Below are 21,422 nucleotides of genomic sequence, written 5' to 3' on the forward strand. Positions count from 1 at the left end.
TGCTTCCTAAGTAAGTGATTTGGAGTGAAAATGCACAACTTCTTTAAATCAAGCAACCACCATGAAATTAATGTTAATCCATGAGGTTTAAGCTAATTTTAATTGAATTTTAATTGATTTATAAGCCTCTTGAATTTAGTGATACTTTGAGTGGTTGTTTTGATTTATTGTAGGTGAAGAAAAGGAAAAAAAGGAAAAGGCGTAGCCTAAGGAAGTGTGGCCCAAGGAAAAGAAAGTGTGGTCAAAGAGAGAAGAAGTGTGGCGCACAACATGAGGAGAGGCAAGCATTGCCCTCCACAAGGGCACACTGCCCTCTAGGAGGGCAACATAAGGGAACTAAGCAAAGAAGGCAACTCTGCCCTGCCCACTACAAGGGCAGAGCACAAATTGTGCCTTGAAATCAAGAAGGAGAAAATGTTGCCCTGCCCTCCACAAGGGCAGTATCGGGCTCATCAAGGAAGAAAATCAAAGGAAAATGTCTCCAAATGCTTGCCACAAGAGTTGAACACGGGACCATGAGGAAGCAAGGAACTAAGCCCCATCACCGTGCCAAGAAACCAAGGAAAAGGAATGAGCGTGTGTTTCGGCCATGATTCGAACCTGGGACATCAAAGTGAAAACACTGCCCTGCCCTCCGCGAGGGCAGGGCAGCATTCTGCGCATCACAGCTCGATCCTGGCAGCACCAAGCACACACCGTGGCACATTCTGGCGCACCAATTTTTCCTGCCCTGCCCTCGGCGCGGGCAGGGCAGCGTTTTGTGCACCAACATGCACCAGGCCGCACCAAAGCCGCACCAACATGCACCAAATCCTGCCCTGCCCTCCACAAGGGCAGGGCAGCCTCCTGGGAGCTACCATTTTGGGCCGAAAAATTCAATTAAAAATCCAATTCAATTTATTTCTTCACCAAATCAAAAGCCCATCCAAATCCCAAAATCCAAGAATAGAAAGTGTATAAATTGGAGCTAGTTTGATGTAATTAGGACCTTTTTCCTGAACCTTTTGCTTAGCTTTTGAATTTTGCACTTTCTTTGAGCTTTGAATTTTATTTTGCCCTTTGGAACTTCTCTTGGTGTCTTCACCGAGATTTCAGAGAATTAGGGAGGAGAATTGATCTCTCTTCTTCCTCGTTCTTGCTTGGGTTTTTTTAATTTCCTTCTTTTTGATTCTTGGGTGTTAAGAATTGAGGAAATTCTGTCTCAATCTCCACTCAAGAACTCTTTAGTGTCTTTTCTGCATAATTGAATCAATTTACATTCTCTTTACTGTTTCTTCTTCAATTGCTTGTCAATTGCTTTGAGAACTTGGATCTAGGAAGGTAATTGAGATCTAGGCTCTGCTACCTAGTCTCTTGAACCCTAAGATCCCAATTTACTTTTGGTTCTTCTGTGAACCCTGCTGCAATTTACTTTCAATTTCTGTTTGAATTCTCATTGCTTCCAATTCAATTTCTGCTCTACTAATTGTGGCAATTTAATTTATCTTTGTTTAGATTCTGCAATCCCAGTCCTCAAAGCCCTTTTACATTCAAGCACTTTACATTCCTTGCCATTTAAGTTACTGCAATTTACATTTCTTGCACTTTAAGTTTTAGTCATTTAATTTCTTGTCCTTTAAGATTCAGTCTATTTTACTTTCCTGTTCTTTAATTTACTACAATTTCTCTTCTCCCTTTACATTTCAAGCAATTTATATTCTGTTAAAAACAACCCACTCAACCAAAACTTGATTCGCTTGACTAAACCAACCACTAAACTAAAATTGCTCAATCCTCCAATCCCTGTGGGATCGACCTCACTCATGTGAGTTATTATTACTTGATGCGACCCGGTACACTTGTCGGTGAGTTTTGTGTTGGATCGTTTTCCACACATCACAGCCCTTGGGTGAGTCTTATGCAGCTAGTTCCCAAGAAAAGAGGGATGACGTGATCAAGAATGAAAAGAATGAGCTAATTCCTATAAGAACCATCACAGGATGGAGAATGTGCATAGACTACAGGAGGCTCGACACTGCTACATGGAAGGATCACTTCCCCCTGCCTTTCATTGATCAGATGCTTGAGAGGTTAGCTAGTCGTGCTTTTTATTGCATTCTACATGGATATTTTGGATATAACCAAATTGTAGTGGACCCTCAAGATCAAGAGAAAACGACATTCACATGTCCTTTTGGAGTATTTGCTTACAGTAACATGCCATTTGGACTCTGTAATGCCCCAGCAACTTTTAAGATGTGTATGCTTTCAATTTTTTTGATATGGTTGAAACATTTATTAAGGTATTTATGGATAATTTTTTTATTTTTGGTAATTCTTTTAAATCCTGCCTTAAGCATTTATCTCTGGTCTTGAAACAATGTCAAGAATCAAACCTTGTTTTAAATTGGAAAAAATGTCATTTTATGGTTACAAAAGGTATTGTTCTTGGACACTAGATTTCAAGCAAAAGGAATTGAGGTTGATAGAGCCAAGGTGGACGTAATTGAAAAATTACCACCACCATCTAATGTTAAGACAGTCTGGAGTTTCTTGTGTCATGTAGGATTTTACAAAAAATTTATAAAGGATTTTTCTAAAATTGTTAAACCATTGAGCAACCTCTTAGTTGTTGATATTCCTTTTGTGTTTGATACTGAATGCTTGCATGCTTTTAAAACTCTAAAAGCAAACCTTACCTCTGCTTCCATCATAGCTCTCCCTGATTGGGATTTGCCATTTGAACTAATGTGTGATGCTAGTGACTTTGATATAGGAGCTGTTTTAGGACAAAGGCATGGCAAGTTTATACATGTCATTTACTATGCTAGACATATGCTAAATGATGCTCAAAAGAATTACACAACTATAGAAAAAGAATTATTAGCTATTGTGTATGCTATTGATAAGTTTAGGTCCTATTTAATTAGTTCTAAGGTTATTATTTATACTGATCATGCTGCCTTGAAATACCTTTTAACCAAACAGGATTCTAAACCAAGATTAATCAGATGGGTGCTACTCCTTCAGGAGTTTGATATTGAGATCAAAGACATGAAAGGGTCAGAAAATCAAGTAGCTGACTACTTTTCTAGGATTGAACCTGAAGGGGGCGTGCAACCACCTACAGCTGTGACTGAGACATTTTCGGATGAGCAACTATTCACCATTCAGCAGGCTCCATGATTTGTAGACATTGTAAATTACAAAGCCATGAATTTCATTCCAAAAGAGTACAATAAACAACAAGTGAAGAAGCTACTAACTGATGCAAAGTACTACTTTTGGGAGGAACCATACCTTTTTAGAAGATGCTCAGATGGTATAATCCAGAGATGTTTCTCAAATGAGGAAACACAACAGATTCTTTGGCACTGTCATGGCTCTGATTATGGAGGCCACTTTACTGGCCGACTCTCTTCCAGGATTCAAGAGCATTTGTGAAGAACTGTGACAGATGTGAAAGAGCTAAGACTCTCCCAGTCAACCATGAGATGCCACAACAGGGGATCCTTGACATTGAGTTGATTGATATGTGGGGTATTGACATCATGGGACCTTTTCCTCCCTCATATTCCAACAACTATATCTTGGTGGCAGTTGATTATATGTCCAAGTGGGTGGAAGCTGTGGCTCTGCCCACCAATGATACCAAAGTGGTGATGAGCTTTCTTCAGAGATATATTTTCAGTCAATTTGGTGTCCCAAGGACACTCATTAGTGATGGTGGAAGTTACTTCTATAACAGACAGCTAGACTCACTTCTGCAGAAGTATGGAGTCCGTCATAAAGTGGCAACCCCTTATCACCCTCAGACAAGTGGACAGATTGATGTCTCTGCGACTACCAATAACGATTTATGTTCTCCTCTAATCTGCTACTGACAATAGCAATTTCTATATATTAGTGAAAAGTTGTATATACGTCTTAGTATTTAAAAAGTTGCAATCAAGTAAAATTAATCTCTACTTATTTTATTTAAGTAAATTGACTTTTTTATTCTAAATTCTTTTTGTTTCAAAATTTAATTTCTTTATAATAATTTTTTTTGTTACAAATACTATTTTTTCTTATAACAGATACTATTATTACCTATATTAGCAATTTAATCAAAAATGAGTTTTCTTAGCCAAGTTTAACTTACAATTCTTTTGCTGTTGTATATTAAAAAATAGGTCAACAATGGACACTAAGATGATTTAGAGTAAAAATACTTCTGACCAAAGTATTATAACAAAATAATGAAATTATGATATGTGATGTGATTTTTTTTGGGTCAAATATGAATTTTGTTGAATCGATAATGGTCAAACCGAAATAATTAAATTCATTGAATCAATTAATGAAAAAAGTTATTTGTTTTTTAAAATTCAGTCTTTGATCAGTTTATAAATTACTAATATTGACTCTATACCAAAAAAATATACTAATATTGACTAAGAGTGTTTCCTTCATGAATTATTTTATTTTATTTAAAAAAAATTAGTTCAATCAGTTCAATCATTTTTGGTTCAACCATTTCTTGTTAAAAAAAAAATCAAGTATAACCAATAATAAAACCATATTATGTGTTATATAAGGATGTATTCTCTAGGTGGGGTCTCACAAGACAAGAAATAATATCCGTAGTACGTAAGGATGGAGATGGAGAACAAAAATCTCTGTTCCTGATCTGAGTAGAAATTTTGGATCCCATTTTTCGAAAGCACATAAAATGCCTAAATTATTCGTAAGGAATAAATACTAATGTACATTTTTTTTTGGAATTTCACATCTTATTTTATATCTATATCCTTGTGTTAAGATTTAGATCGTCAATAACACGGGATGTTGTTCCATTTTGATTGTTATTTTAAGTTTAATTATTTTAGTTCTTGTAATTTCACTAATTTATAATTAAGTTTTTATAATTTTTTTTAATTAGATTTCTGTTATATAAATTTTTAACAAATCTGAATTGGTTTAATATCTAGTGATCAAGAAATAAAATATATTTCTATTTATGAGTACTAGTTTTGAGTTGTGTACCAAAAATTCTATTTTTGGATTAATAAAAGAAAGAATTTGAAAAGTAAAAGTAAAGTTTGAAAATCACTTAAAAGAAAAGGAATGAAAAAGATATAAAAAAAAAAACAAAATAACTGAGACTTTTGAATTTAAAATAAACAATAAAATACTTCTGACATGATCCAAGGACTTTGAGTTCAAATATAATGCATAAACATAAAGAAAAATAAAAAAAGAAAAACTTTGCAAAAAAATAAATTGTAGAAAAGAAAATTTGAAAAGAAAGTTAAAAAGAATGTAAAGACAGTGGAAGGAATTCTTACAGAAAAAATAAACTCTGAGTAAGATAAAAAAAATCTCTAGAAATGTGAAATTGCAAGTGTTTTTTTGAAAACGAATTCCAACATCTACTCTGTCCAAACTCTTTCTATTTATAACCCTTTTCAACCAATCCAATTTTATCACATGCTCCATATGCGAGAAAACTAAGTGTAACTGTTCTCGCCATACAAATGATGGAGTAACCATTTTCAACTGCTTTAAATACTTAGCCATTCCATTTACTTCGATCATAGAATCACTGCTTGATGTGTGAGCATCTTATACCGTTTTCTAGTTATTTTTATATTGTTTTTAGTTATATTTTAGTGCAAAAATTACTTTTGGATACAACTTTGAGTTTTTCTTGTATTTTTATAATTTTGGGTGAAATTTGGAGCAGTTTGGAAAAGTCTGGAGCAAGAACAAAAATTACGGGCATCTCTCCCTGGGTGCTGAATGCCCACCTGACGTTCAACGCCAGCAGAGGGCATAAAGGCAGAAGCGCGCTTTCCTCTCTAGCGTTCAATGCCCAATCCTGGAGTTGAACGCCAGCAAGCAGTCCATTTCACACTCTACTAGGCTTCTAAGTGGATTTAGCACTTATTAGTTTTATCTTATTTTATCTTTGTAATCTTTATTTTTAAAATAATATCTTTTAGGTTTAGCATTTATTATTAGGTTAGTATTTAAAGGAGAAGATCAATTAGGTTTAGGATCTTCTTTCTTTTGCAACTTTTCAGAACCCTGTTTTCTTTGTAAGTCATGAGCAACTAAACTTCCTCGTTAAGGTTAGGAGCTCTGTTTATTTTTATGGATCAGAACTATTATTCTTCTATTTTAATTAATGCTTGATTCAATTCTAAGGTATTGTTTTTGTTCTTAATCTTATGAATTTGGGTGAAACGAGAGTATGACCCTTATTCTACATGAGCTCTTGTGATTCTCGAGAGAGCTATCTCGCTTGGACTACAACTTGAAAACACTCCTCCTAAACTGCGAATTACTTGGACTAATTGGGATATGTGACATACAATCCTGTTAGCTTTGGGTAATTGAGGTTTTTGTGGCGCTAAACTAGTTTTCTGAACTTAACCCTCTGATCTGAATTGATGACTACGAGAGTGGCTTTTGATGAGAATTAGAGGAGATTAAACCACTAAGAGATTAGTGTTTAATCACTTATGGTTTGTAATAGAATGAATCACTCATTGTTAAAATAGTTAGTAAGACATTTTAATTTGGAAAAGTAAACATCTCCGAGAGATTAACTATTTTCTAATCATTGTTTTACTCCAAATCTGTTTATTTGCTTTCTTTACTTGCTATGTTACTGTTTATGCGTTAACAACAGCAACCACCTTTTACTGTTTGCCTGACTAAGTCCAACAGGATAACTATTGCTTGTTCAGTCCGACAATCCTCGTGGGATCGACCCTCACTCACCTGAGGTATTACTTGGATGACCCGGTGCACTTGCTAGTTAAGTTGTGTGAGTTTTAATTTCTTGCACCAAGTTTTTGGCGCCATTGCCTGGGATTTTTGTGATTGTTTGTGATTGACAACTACCGGTTGTCTTGTTACTTAGATTAGGTATTTTTACTAGTTTTATTTTTATTTAATTATTTTCCTTTTTTATTTATTTATTTTTTATTCCTATTTTGTTTATTTTTCTTGTTATTCAATTTTTATCTTATTTATCTTTCCCTGGATTTTTGAATTTTGTTTTAATTATCTAATTTTAATTTAATTTCAAATTTTAAGTTTGGTGTTTCTTTAGTGTTTTCTCTTTCTTTTTGAATTTCGAAAACTTTTTAACCCCTTTCTTTCTAATTGAAAATTTTAGGTTAAATCTTCCACCTTTATTTTCGATATTTTTTAGCTAATTGCGTACTTTATCTTACTTTATTTCTTTTAGGATATCTCACTGGGAGTTATCTATACTCTAACATAGAGACTCCCACTTTTTTTCCTTTTCTTTTGTTTCTTGTTGTTAATGGGTAGGAACAGGGATAAGGAACTCCTTCTTGATTTTTATCCTGAACCTGAGAGGACCCTTAGGCGGCGTTTGCAACAAACTAAGGTTTACAAGACCAGAGAGAATCTCACGAAAATTTTTGAGAAGGAAGCTGAAGAGACCACTATGGCAGCTAATGCAGGGAATCCGAATGCTGAAGAGCAAGCAAGGAAGGTGCTTGGCTTATACACTGCACCCACTGTTGACTTTTATGGCGCAGTATCTTTGTACCTGTCATTGGTGCCAATAATTTCGAACTCAAGCCTCAATTGGTCACTCTAGTGCAACAGAACTGTTAGTTTCATGGACTCCCACAGGAGGACCCCCAACAAGTTCATATCTGACTTCATACATATCTGTGATACGGTCAAAACGAATGGAGTGAATCCTAAGATTTACAAGCTCATGCTCTTTTTCTTTGCTGTAGGTGACAGAGCAAAGTTATGGCTAGATTCTCAGTCCCAGGAGAGCTTGGACACATGGGACAAGGTGGTCATTGGATTTCTGACTAAGTTCTTTTCACTCCAGAAGTTGAGTAAGCTTAGAGTGAAAGTCCAGACCATCAGACAGAAAGAGGGGAAATTCCTCTATGAGGCTTGGGTGAGATACAAGTAGCTGATAAGGAGATACCCTCCTGACATGATTTCAGAATGGACCAGGCTGAAAATCTTTTATGATGGCCTCTATGAAATGGCCAATATGTCACTTGATTACTCTGCAGGTGGATCACCGCACATGAAGAAGACGCTTGAGGAGGAAAATGAGCTTATTGAGATGGTTGCTGACAACCAATACATGTATAAATCTGAGAGGAACCCTGTGAATACTGGGACCACTCAGAAGAGATGAGTCATGAAATTGGACACACTGGATGCCATTTTGGCACAAAATAAGCTCATGTCCCAGCAGATAAGCATGATCTCTCAACACTTGATCGAGATGCAAATTTCAGCTGTCAACATACAAGAGGCATCCTATGACATGACTGGGAGTTAACTCAAGGGGACGTTGGTGACATTTATCAACCCACCATAGAAGAAGTAAATTACATGGGAAATTCCTCTATAAATTCTAATAATGACCCTTATACAAATACTTTTAACCAGGGATGGAGGAATCACCCTAATTTTGGGTGGATGGAGCAGCAGAGGCATCAACAAAGCTTCACCAATAATCAGGGTAGAACCAATCAAACTAGGTTTAACAACAGACAGTTCCAACTTTCTCAGCAGCAGATGGAGACATCCAAACACAACCTCTCTAACCTTGCCACAATAGTCTATAATCTTTCTAAGACCACTCACAGTTTCATGGAAGAAACTCGATGTTCAATTTGGAATTTGGAAATACAAGTAGGTTAGTTGAGCAGTAGGATACCTGAAAGACCTCCCAGCACTCTTCCAAGGAAGACAGAGATAAATCCAAGGGAAGAGCTCAAAGCCCTCACCACAGATAAGGAGGTCGTGCCTATAGAGGAGCATGTTGCGGAGAATCTGAAGGAGAACAAGGCTTAAGAGGAGACTAAGTGCACTTGTACACGCCCTAGTAAAGATACAGGAGCCTGAAATACAATACCCTCTGAACGTGCAAAAGGAGACTGAGGATGCGTAAATTGCTCAATTCTTAACATTTTTCAAGAAGTTACAAATCAACATTCCTTTTGCTGAGGTGTTGGAGAAAAAGCCTCTCTATATGGCCTGTTTAAAAAGCGTATTCTCTGAAAAGAAGGTCCTGAGGGGAGATGAAACTGTGGCGCTGATTAAGGAGTGCAGTGCACTATTGCAAAAGAAGCTACCTCAGAAATTGTCAGATCCTAGAGGCTTCCTGGTTCCCTGCACTATAGGGACCATTACATTTGAGAAGGCACTATGCGACCTTAGATGTAGCATAAATCTGATGCCTCTCTCTGTGATGAAGAAACTGGGAATCTAAGAGGCACAATACATAAGGATCTCACTGGAGATAGCAGATAAGTCCCTGAAGTGAGCATATGGATTGGTGGAGAACATCCTTGTAAAGGTTGAAAACCTTTACCTCTCTACAGATTTTGTGGTACTGGATACTAGAGAAGGAAAGGATGACTCCATCATCCTAGGAAGACCATTCCTAGCTACTGGGAGAGCCTTGATCGATGTAAAAAGAGGAGAGCTAATTTTGAAAATGCATGAGGACCATTTACTGTTCAAGATTCCCAAACCTCAATCTCTCTCAGACAGAGGAGGCACTAGCATACAGCTCTTATTGTTTTAACCTTCTCCATTAGTGGAAAGCCACACAGAACCCCCAGATATCAAACCTGAGTTTGGTGTTGGGCATTCACCACCCACCATCGAAGGAGGAGGCCCCAAGAAGAAAGTATCCAAGGGCTAGAGGAACAAGAAGATCCCTACTGAAGAATTCTCACCTGGCATGAGAGTAGTCTTCACAAGAAGGCCAGTCATACCACATACTGTGAATCGGATCCTGTCTCTGAAACGTGTTGAGTTAATTCATGAGAGCATATGAAGGAAGTTCACAATGAGGGGTGAAGATCTAAGCCCCTATGAACCTCTGTAAAGGAGCTGTCCGTCAAGCTAATGATAGTAAAGAAGCGCTTATTGGGAGGTAACCCAACCAAACGTATCCTGTAGTTTACTTTTACTTTCTTTTACTCTATCTTAGTTTATTTGAGTTTGATTTCATATTAAAATATTTTCTATTTAATTTCATAGTTTTCTTCAATTTTTTAACGGTTGTAATCATGTATAACTCTCACAACAAAAACAGAAAAGCATAGTAGGAGAAACAGCACACCTGGAGGATACCCCCTGCTGGCATTGAAGGTTGGACGTTCAACTTCCATAAAGGAGCAGTCCAGGATCAGTTTTTGGTCCTCCTAGGGTGTTCAACGCCCATTCTTGGCGTTGAATTCCAGAAAAAAAGGGATCCCCTTGGTGGAGTTCAATGCCAACCCGACGTTCAATGACCAGGGGGGAGGCAGCATGCTAAAATTTGAATTTTGAAGTCATTGGCCAATGGATATACCCAACCACCAACCACTTCACTATTTACTCACTCTTATCCATTCTCTCTGCTCTCTTCCCCCTCCCCTAACTTTTTCATCCACATTCATCCATCCCATCATCCATCAGTTCCCTTGATTTCCTCAACCTACCTTTCACTCCACCCAATCACCTCTCATCAATCCCATCTATCTCTCTTCCCACCAACCACATTCAAATTCAAACTTTCCCGCCCATTCTCCTCCCATAACCGAACCCACCCCACCCTGCCTCCTCCTATAAATACCCTCACTTCATCCACTTTCACCACACCATCACTACTTTTCCTCCCTTACATACTCTTCCCCACACACATTCCCTTTCTTCATTTTTCCCTTTCTTCCCCCCCAAAGGCCGAAGGTATACCCCCTCCCCTCTATCTCCTTCCTCTATCTTCTTGTCTTTTTTTCTTATAATTCTATTTGCTCGAGGATGAGCAAATTTTAGCTTGGTGTTAGGTGCTCCACTTTTTGCTTCTTATATCCTACCTCCATGGCACCAAATACCGGAGAGTCCTTAAGGAAAAGAAAGGAGAATCCCCTATTTCTGAGCCATGGGATTTCACAACATTCTTATCCAAGGCCCATCAAGACCATTTTTATGGCATGGTGAGGAAGAAGAGGTGGGAGTATTGATGGTGCAGGAGTTTTACGCCAACACCTGTGCCATAAAGAAGCATGATACAAGCGTGAACCCGGAGCAGAAGAATTGGCGCACCATGGTTAGATACCACATTATGGATTTCAACCCTGAGAGTATGAGGGTGGCGCTACAGTTGCCAGAGCCACGAGATAACCCTCATTCATACACTTGAAGGGTCAACACTGAGCAAAGGTTAGATTAAGTTCTTGTTGACATCTGCGTACCTGGAGCTCAGCTCAAGGTCGGTCTTACCAACTGAGTAAGCTTGAACTTAGGCTAGTTGCTAGAGGATGGCTGCAATTTATTCAGCGCTCCGATGAACAGGTATTTTATACATTTTTTGGCATCATTTTTATATAGTTTTTTATTACATTTTTATAGGTTTTAGTGTTAAATTCACATTTTTGTATTCTACTATGATTTTTTTTATTTTTATACAATTTCAAGCATTTTCTGGCTGAAATTGAGCGGCTTGAGCAGAAGTCTAATTCAGAGACAAAGAAGGCAATGCAGATGTTGTCCAAATCTAACCTCCTTAAACTCAGAAGAGATTTTATAGAGCTACAAAAGTCCAAATGGAGAGTTCTTAATGGCTATGGAAATCTGACTTCCAGAGCTTTCTAGCAATATATAATAGTTTATACTTTACTTTGGATTAGAAAGCCCAAAACTGGTGTCCAACACCAGCTTCCTGCCCCCTTCCAGCCGTCCAGCGCCCAAAGAGCAGAGACCAGCATCCAATGCCCAAAGTGGACCCCTTAGCCAGCGTTCAACGCTCTAGAAGTCCCCTAGCACATGTATCTCATCAAAGCTCAGCCCAAACACTCACCATGTGGGCCCCAGAAGTGGATTTTAGCACTGCTGTGTACTATGAATTAATAAAAGTATTACTGTTTCTTCTTCGATCCGTGTTTGATTTATTGATAAGATGTATATTCATTCTTTAACATGGTGAATAGGATGATCTGTGACAATCAGCTCTGTTCATCATACTAAGACGAACATGCCTGATAAACACCCGCGTCTACTTGGGTTCATGTGAATACGTGGCCAGAAAGCACGAACCAACAGCTATGCTTATACATCTCTCAGACGGCTAATCCACGACTTCGTTGGGGACTTCTCGAGATACCAATTCAGCCAATTTTTGGGGAGATTAGGGTCTCCGTGGTATAATCTAGAATCCAAAGAAGCAGCATTCTCTGATCCGGAAGATTTGACCTTGTCTGTGGCGTTTTGAGTAGGATCGCCAAGAGAATGAACTGCTAGAGCTTCACCCTCCATCAGATCAGATGACCACGAGCAATGGTGTTTGATCTGGAGCAGAGGAGATTAATGACCACGGGCAATGGCTTTGATCACATACAGCCTGCCATAGAAGAGATCATTCACAAGCAAAGATGACAGTGATACCAGAGTTAATTCAGAAGGACAAAGCAACTCCAATCTTCAACTATATTCTTATTACTGATCCCAATAATCTCACAAATATTTATCCATCAACAACCTTCTGATTTTGCCTGACTAAGACCTGCAACATAACCATAGCTTGCTTCAAACCACAATCCTCGTAGGATCGACCCTGACTCGCTCAGGTATTATTTGGACAATCTAGTGCACTTGCTGGTACAGCTGTACGAATGTGTGGGGATTCGTGCACCACACTCCATCCTCCCTATGAGTAACCGCTCTGAGGTTACAGTCGAGTGGACATGCTCTGAGGTTACAGTTGAGCGGACAGTGATGATTCACTTTATTATGCTCGAAAATGAGGTAGAGGTGCATGAGGTGATTCAACAGGAGTTATAAAGAACAGCAGACAAACCCTCTACCTCTATGAGGCTGGCATTCCCTCATCTCATTCACCGCTTATGTATAGCAGCTGGAGCTCACATAGAGGGAGATACCCTGATTGAAAAGGAGAGGCCAATCACAAGGAAAGGTATGGGGCATGCTAGAAAGCCCGTGCAAGGACCACGGCAAGAGCTTGTTCCACCACCTCCACAGAATATGTCAAAAATGCCTCAAGAGATGTACTTCCCTCCTAGTGACTACTGGGATCAGTTGACTACATCTTTAGGGGAGCTGACATCATCAGCTGATCAGTTGAGGCTGAAGCATCAGGACCGTCTGTTCTCCTCCACCAGATGACGGAAGATCAAAAGATATTGATGGAGGAGTAGAGGAGGCAGGGGCATGAAGTGGTCTAGTTTCATTCTCCCTATCTTTACCTTATCTCTGTTTTTCTGGTATTTTATTGTATTATCTGTTTTCTATTCTAGTTGCATGATCACTCTTAGGATTTCTTTACTTTCTAGTTTAGTAGTTTAATTTTAAAATTTTTTCAAAGATGTCTTATGTATTCACGCATCAAACATAAAAAGAAAAATATATTGAAAAAGAAGTAGTAAAATGCATAAGATCTTGGGTTATATTATGAGTTATTCAAGTTGCTTTGATGTGGTGGCCTTATCTCTATTTTCTGAATGTATGATTGAACAGTGCATATTTGATATTGGAGTTGAGAATATTAATTCTTGAGGAATAGGAACTTAGAAAAGTATTATGAATTTTCTGAAATAAGAAAAAGATTGATTCTTGAAGCAAAAAAAATAGGAGAAAGAATTGAAAATCAAAAGAAAAAAATCAAAAGAAAATAATCTAAGGCTTTGAGCATCAATGGTTAGGAGGATCAAAAGTGATTTAAAGCTCAAAAGAGTAGTTTTCCCTAGCCATATGCTTGTGGTGTTAAAGTGTCAGGTAAACCTTGAGACTAAACACTTAAAGTTGTGACCCAATGCTGCTACAAAGTATGCCTAAGGCTCTGAGCACCACTATTTAGGAGAAAAATCAAGAAAAAAAATTCGAACCCAAAAGGTTCCCTAGTTAAGGGCTTGTGGTGTTTATTTATCAAGTTAAGCTTGAAAACAAAACACTTAGAGTCACGGCTAGGCTCAAAGGTGCAGAGCACCAAGAGAAAGAAAGAGCTGTGTTCAAGAATCAATTAGAGCCTAAAGAAGAGAATTAATAATATCATCCGGGTTCTAGTTTTGAAGGACACCAATACTTCTGAACTTCAATGGATAGTGAGATGTCAAACCTATTCATAAATAAAGTATTATAAGCCTAATTCGGCAACTAAGCCTGAGCTTTATTGACAACTCTAATCTTATGTGTTTTCTCTTCCTTGATCCTATATTGTTTTGGTTGCTTGAGGACAAACAACAGTTTAAGTTTAATGTTGTGATGCGTGAGCATCTTATACCCTTTTTCTAGTTATTTTTATATTGTTTTTAGTTAGATTTTATTAAGCTTTATTATATTTTAGTGCAAAAATGACTTTTGGCTGGTACTTTGAGTTTTTCTTGTGTTTTTTTTTATAGTTTTAGGTGAAATTCTGAGCAGTTTGGAAAAGCTTAAAGCAAGAATGAAAAATGCTACCAGCTCCCCCTGGGCGCTAAATGCCCACCTAGCATTCAACGCCAGCAGGGGGCATAAAGGCAGAAGTATGCTTCCCTCATTGGCGTTCAACATCCAATCCTGGAGTTGAACGCCAGCAAGCAGTCCATTTCACACTCTATCTACTAGGCTTCTAAGTGGATTTAGCACTTATTAGTTTTATCTTATTTTATCTTTGTAATATTTATTTTTAAAATAATATCTTTTAGGTTTAGCATTTATTATTAGGTTAGTATTTAAAGGAGAAGATCAATTAGGTTTAGGATCTTCTTCCTTTCGCAACTTTTCAGAACCTTATTTTCTTTGTAAGTCATGAGAAACTAAACCTCCTGGTTAATGTTAGGAGCTCTATTTATTTCTATGGATTAGAACTATTATTCTTCTATTTTAATTAATGTTTGATTCAATTCTAAGGTGTTGTTTTCGTTCTTAATCTCATGAATCTGGGTGGAATGAGAGTGTTCCGAGGGTTACCTAAAACTGTAGATCGATCTCGGACGAGATCTGCGGTGGTGGTCGGTGCTGCTATGTCCGACTTGTTGGATTTGGTGGTGTTGCTGATCCTTCGTCACCGGAGGATGGGGATACCTGCAAGAGACTCCGATGCTTAAGTTAGCACGTGCTTTAGGCAGGTTTTTAGTAGAATCAGAGTATGAGTTATACCTGGGTGCTCCAGTGTATTTATAATAGTGTGGAGTGACCTTTCTGGAGATAAGATAGTTATCTTATCTTATCTTTGAGTGAAGTCATCTTATCTTTTAAGAGGAACCTCCTTTATCTTTCTAGGCTTTGGTTGCCTTCAGATTGGGCTGTGTCCCTCCGTTTTGGGCCTGCTTGGGTCTCTTCTGGCGATTTTGGCCGAACTCTTTGTGAAGAGGTTAGTAATGGGCCAACCTTCCAAGAGGTCGGTCGTGGGCCAGCCTTCCAAGAGGTTGGTCATGGGCCAGCCTTCTAAAGAGGTCGGCCATGGGCCAGCCTTCTAAGAGGTTGGCCATGAGCCAGCTTTCTACGAGGTCGGCCAACCCGGTCCTTTATAGCTCGAACCGATGCATGAACAGTGCCCCTACTTGAGTTCAGACCTTTCCGTGAGATCAGGCTTTTAGAGCTTCGATCTCTTTGGGGAAGTCGTGCTCAAGCATTCTAACTTTGGTTGATCTTGAGTAGTTTCTCCTTGTCTAAGTCTGGTATTGCCATTTTTAGTTTGTTGAGAGGACTTTTCAGCTTTCTTCCGACTTGTTTGTCTTCACTGCTCGGGATTTTTAGTCATAATCCAACAACATTTTAGGTAGTGTTCTGATGGGGAACCTTTTTTATAGTTTGTTTGGATGACTTTTAGCGCTGTTTTGATTTGTTCTTTTGCCTTTTTAAGTAGTGTCTTTTTCAAGACTTCGTACCTTTCAGCAAAGCATTTTTTGGCTATTGCGAGATGTCTTTGTCCCTTTTGTGGATCTTTGTAGAGTGTTGGTACTTTGTTGTCCGACCTCTTTTTGATCACTTCTGGTTTTGTCCACTTTCTACTTGGTCGAAGTGATCCTTGGGGCTAACTTGTCTGACAACTTTTTAGTGTTCTCGTAGAACCTTTTTAGTTAGTCTGAACAATTTTGATAGCCTTGTTGTGGAGCCGTGGCTTTTTGGGAAGAGCTATGTCCCTTTTAGTGCACACTTTCGTTAGTCCAGCTTCTCTTAGCTTTCGTGGGTCTGACTCCTCGTGTCGGTCTGAGCTTTAACTTTCGCTTGGTCCGACTTCTCTTTCGGTCCAAGCTGTAGCTTTCGTTGTTTGGTCCAATTACTCTTGGCGGTCCAAGCTGTAGCTTCCGTTGGTCCAACTTTTCTTGTCGGTCCAAGCTGTAGCTTTCGTTGTTTGGTCCAATTACTCTTGGCGGTCCAAGCTGTAGCTTCCGTTGGTCCAACTTTTCTTGTCGGTCCAAGCTGTAGCTTTCGTTGGTCCGACTTCTCTTGTCAGTCCGTCTTCTCTGTCGGTCTGTCTTCTCTGTCGGTCCAACTTCTCTGCCTAAACTGACTTCTCTGTCGGTCTGACTTCTCTATCGGTCTGACTTTTTTGCCGGTCCATCTTCTCTGCCTAAACCCGACTTCTTTGTCGGTCCGACTTATCTGGTCGATTCTTCTTAAGTTTTTTTAATAATCCATTTTTAATCAGACCTCGTCAGGCCTCTTTCTATGGATTACTTTTTATAACTTTTGTCACTTTGATTTAGTCTGACTTCTTCTTGTCGATCCTCCCAAAGTTATTTCTAGTATTCCATTTTTATTCAGATCTTGTCAGGCCTCTTTCTATGGATTACTTTTTATAACTTTTGTCGCTTTGATCGATTGGGTCCGACTTCTTCTTGTCGGTCCTCTTTTAAGTTATTTTTAGCAATCTATTTTTATTCGAGACCTCGTCAGGCCTCTTTCTATGGATTACTTTTTATAACTTTGTCGTTGATCGGGTGACGAATTTGTTTTTCATCTTGCCGACCTTGTCGTGATCGGGCGATGAATTTGGTTTTCATCTTGCCGACCTTCTCGTGATCGGGCGATGAATTTGGTTTTTATCTTGCCGACCTGTAGCTTTGTAATCAAACGATAAATTTGGTTTTCATCTTGCCGACCTGTCATGATCGAGCGATGAATTTGGTTTTCATCTTGCCGACCTTGTCGTGATCGGGCGATGAATTTGGTTTTCATCTTGCCGACCTGTCGTGATCGGGCGGTAAATTTGGTTTTCACCTTGCCGACCTGTAGCTTTGTAATCGGACGATGAATTTGGTTTTCATCTTGCTGACTTTGTCGTGATCGGGCGGTGAATTTGGTTTTCACCTTGCCGACCTGTAGCTTTGTAATTAGACGATGAATTTCTGCGCTCAAATTAATGTGTCTTGGTTGGAAACTTTTTAGGGAATCTGCAAACTTTTTAAGTGTGATGACAAGTCATCATATACCCATTCCTCAAGGTAATTTCACTTGTTTCACTAGCTTTTATGCACTTTCTTGCACCATAAGTAAGCAATTTAGAGTGGAATTGCATGTTTTATTTGAATCAAACAACCACCATTTAATTGATGCTAAATCATGAGGTTTAAGCTAAATTTAATTGAATTTTAATTGATTTATAAACCTTGTGGATTTAGTGATACTTTGATTGGTTGTTTTGATTATTTGTAGGTGAAGAAAAGAAGAAAAGAATGAAGCGGGGCCCAGGAAGAAAAGAGTGTAGCGCATGGAAGGGAGGAAGCCACACTGCCCTCCACAAGAGCACACTGCCCTCCAAGGGAGCACAACAATGAACCAAGCATTCAAGGCTTCACTGCCCTACCATCCTTGAGGGCGGAGCACAATTCTAGGATAAGAAATAAGGGAAGGAAAAACTCTGCCCTGCCCTCCTCAAGAGCAATTTCGGGCTCCTCATGGAAAAATTCAAGGAAATTGTTCTCCAAGTTCCATCCATGGGTTTCGAACCCAAGCACATGAAGGGAAAGGAGTGGTGCATCAATAAAGGAAAATGAGCCACACTTGGCTAAAAGGCTACCACCAAGTTTCGAACACAAAATCTCTAGGAAGCCAAGCCCTAAGCGTGAATCATGTGCCAAGAAGAAAAAGCTCAGCATGCCTTCAGCCAGATTTCAAACTTGGGACCTCACCCAAGAACAAGGAAAGCTTGCACTGCCCTGCCCTTGTGGAGGGCAGAGCAACATTCCTTGGTGCATGGTGCATAATTTGGCACGGCCAGCACACATATTGACGCGCAACAAGGGAGCTTGGGCGCGCAGCTTGGACGCATGGTGCACGAAATTGCAATCACACTTTTGCAATTCCGCACAACTAACCAGCAAGTGCACTGGGTCGTCCAAGTAATACCTTGCGTGAGCAAGGGTCGATCCCACGGAGATTGTCGGCTTGAAGCAAGCTATGGTTATCTTGTAAATCTTAGTCTGGATATCAGAAATTATCAGGATTGATTGTGAAAAAGAACAAAAGAACATGAAATGATTACTTGTTTTGCAGTAATGGAGAATAGGTTGAGGTTTTGGAGATGCTCCATCTTCTGAATCTCTGCTTTCCTACTGTCTTCTTCTTCAAACACGCAAGGCTCCTTCCATGGCAAGCTGTATGTAGGGTTTCACCGTTGTCAATGGCTACCTCCCATCCTCTCAGTGAAAATGTTCCTATGCTCTGTCACAGCATGGCTAATCATCTGTCGGTTCTCGGTCAGGCTGGAATAGAATCCAATGATTCTTTTGCGTCTGTCACTAACGCCCCGCCTGCTAGGAGTTTGAAGTACGTCACGGTCATCCAATCATTGAATCCTACTCAGAATACCACAGACAAAGTTTAGACCTTCCGAATTCTCTTGAATGCCGCCATCAGTTCTAGCTTATACCACGAAGATTCCGGTTAAAGAATCCAAGAGATAACTACTTAATCTAAGATAGAACGGAGGTGGTTGTCAGGCACGCGTTCATAGTTGAGAATGATGATGATTGTCACGGATCATCACATTCATCCGGGTTAAGAACAAGTATTATCTTAGAATGGAAGCAAGCATGATTGAATAAGAAACAGTAGTAATTGCATTAATTCATCAAGACACAGCAGAGCTCCTCACCCCCAACCATGGGGTTTAGAGACTCATGCCATGGAAAGTACACAAAGAAAACATGTAAAGTGTCATGAGGTACAGATACCATGTCAAAAGATCCTATTAATTGTAAACTAGTAACCTAGGGTATACAGAAATGAGCAAATGACGTAATGATGTAACCATAAACTTGATAGCTACGATTTTAGGAAATTGCACGATCGGCAAAAATTCCTTCCGGCAAGTGCACCGGTTATCGTCAAGTAAAAACTCACAATAGAGTGAGGTCGAATCCCACAAGGATTGGTTGAATGAGCAATTTGAATTAGAAGTTTGATTAGTTGAGCGGAATCAAGAATTGGGTGTGAATTGCATAAAGTAAATTGGCGGTAAATGTAAATTGCAAGGAATTGAAATGACTGAATCTTAAATTGCGAGAATTAAAGTGCTAGAAGTTAAATTGCTGAAATTAAAAGGGGATGGGGGTGATTGCATGAATTGAAATTTGCAGAATGTAAATAGAAAGTGTAGATCAGAGATGGGGAATTCATTGGGTGTTAGGAGATATTGAGATCTCCGAATCAAAATATTTTTTATCTCTTCCTCAACCAATGCATTCATTAAAATTTGCTTGGCAATCTTATATGATTGGATCCCAATCCCTTGGCTCACCAATTCTCTCTAAAAACAAACAAATTCCCAATCCCTTGGTTTAAATGTTCATAAGAAGAGATGATGCTCGATCACTGATTATACCACACAGTTTCATGAACCACAATTTGGTAGGATTACATGTCACAATATCCATCCAAACCCCAATCCAATTCACTGTGAGAAAGCTTCTCTAGCATGAATCCTCCATTCCTTTCCCAAGGTTCTGAAGGATTCCAATTATGGGTAGTTTCTTTCCCAAGACAACTACCCAATGGAATTAGATCGAGAAGCTTTCTAACAAAATTCAAGAGAAAAGATTGAAGAAGAAGATAAAACTATTATTGATTCATTGAATTACAATAGAGCTCCCTAACCCAATGAAAGGGGTTTAGTGAGTCATAGCTCTGAGTTCAATTACACAAAGTATGAAAAACTAGCAAAATAATCAAAAAAGTTCCAAAGTGTAAAAAAGTCAAAAAGTCCCCCTCAGGGGCTGGATTCCCCTTCAATCCCCTCGTCTCTCTCAAATGCAGAAACTAAGGCCTTTAAATAGGCTCCCTAAATTACAAAATGAAAATGAAATTAAAAGCAAATTACAATCAAAAATAAACTATTCTAGATGATTCTTGTGGCCTTGGTTTGGTGTTGTTGATGGGCCTTGCTTGCTTGAAGGGTAAAGTGACATAATTGACCCAAAAAGGATAATGATCCATTAAACTACACTCAAACGTTGCACCCCCTTTCTTGAGTCGTCACTTTGTTCTCTTGTCAACCTTGCCAATTTGATGCCAAATATAGACTATTATACCTCGTTGGAAAGCTATGGATGTCAGCTTTCTAACGCAACTGGAAGCACCTCAATTTGATCTTTATAGCTCAAGTTATGCTTGATTGAAGGTGACAAGGTTGCTGGTTGGTTTGACAGCGTTTAAGCCAACGTTTAAGTCACTTAAACGTGCTCGAAAATGCCAATTTTGGGAGCTCAGTTGCATTGTCCGCCCCATACTTCTATACATCGTTGGAAAGCTCTGGATGTCTACTTTCCAATGCAACTGGAAGCGCATCATTTGGAGTTCTACTTAAAATTTCAATTTTATTAACTATGAATTAAGAACAAGACTCAAAGATAAATATAAGATGAGACTAGAAAATTAAAAAAAAAGAAAGAAAAAAAAATGCAAAAACATAGGCTCCTAATGATAGAGGTTTTCACAGAGTTAGGACTCAACAACCTTGATTTTGAGAAGTGGATGCTCCCTCAACTTGAGAGGAGAACTTTTGGCGTTTCATCTCTTGGAGTTCACGCCCCTGCTTCTCTTGTTCCTTCAGCAATTTGCAGAGCATGCAGTTTTGATTCTGCTGTTCTTCCTTCAGTTGCTCCATAGTCTCTTGCAATTTGGTAATAGATGCTTCTAGGCTGGTCCAGTAGTCAATTCTTGGGAATTCAGGGAGGAATTCCTGCGCTCTCCTCTTGATAGAGTTGTCTTGCATTTGTCCTTCCATTGACTTCTTGGTGATTGGGTGTTCAATAGGTATGAACTCATCTACTCTCATCTTCACCCCAGCCTCTTTACAGAGCAAGGAGATCAAGCTTGGGTAAGCCAATTTGGCTTCAGTGGAATTCTTATTTGCAATTGTGTAGATATCACAAGCAATCACATGATGAACCTCCACTTCTTTTCCAAGCATAATGTAATGAATCATCACTGCTCTCTTGATGGTGACC

This window comes from Arachis duranensis, chromosome 3 (genome assembly GCF_000817695.3).
Source record: "Arachis duranensis cultivar V14167 chromosome 3, aradu.V14167.gnm2.J7QH, whole genome shotgun sequence".
Lineage (NCBI taxonomy): Eukaryota > Viridiplantae > Streptophyta > Magnoliopsida > Fabales > Fabaceae > Arachis > Arachis duranensis.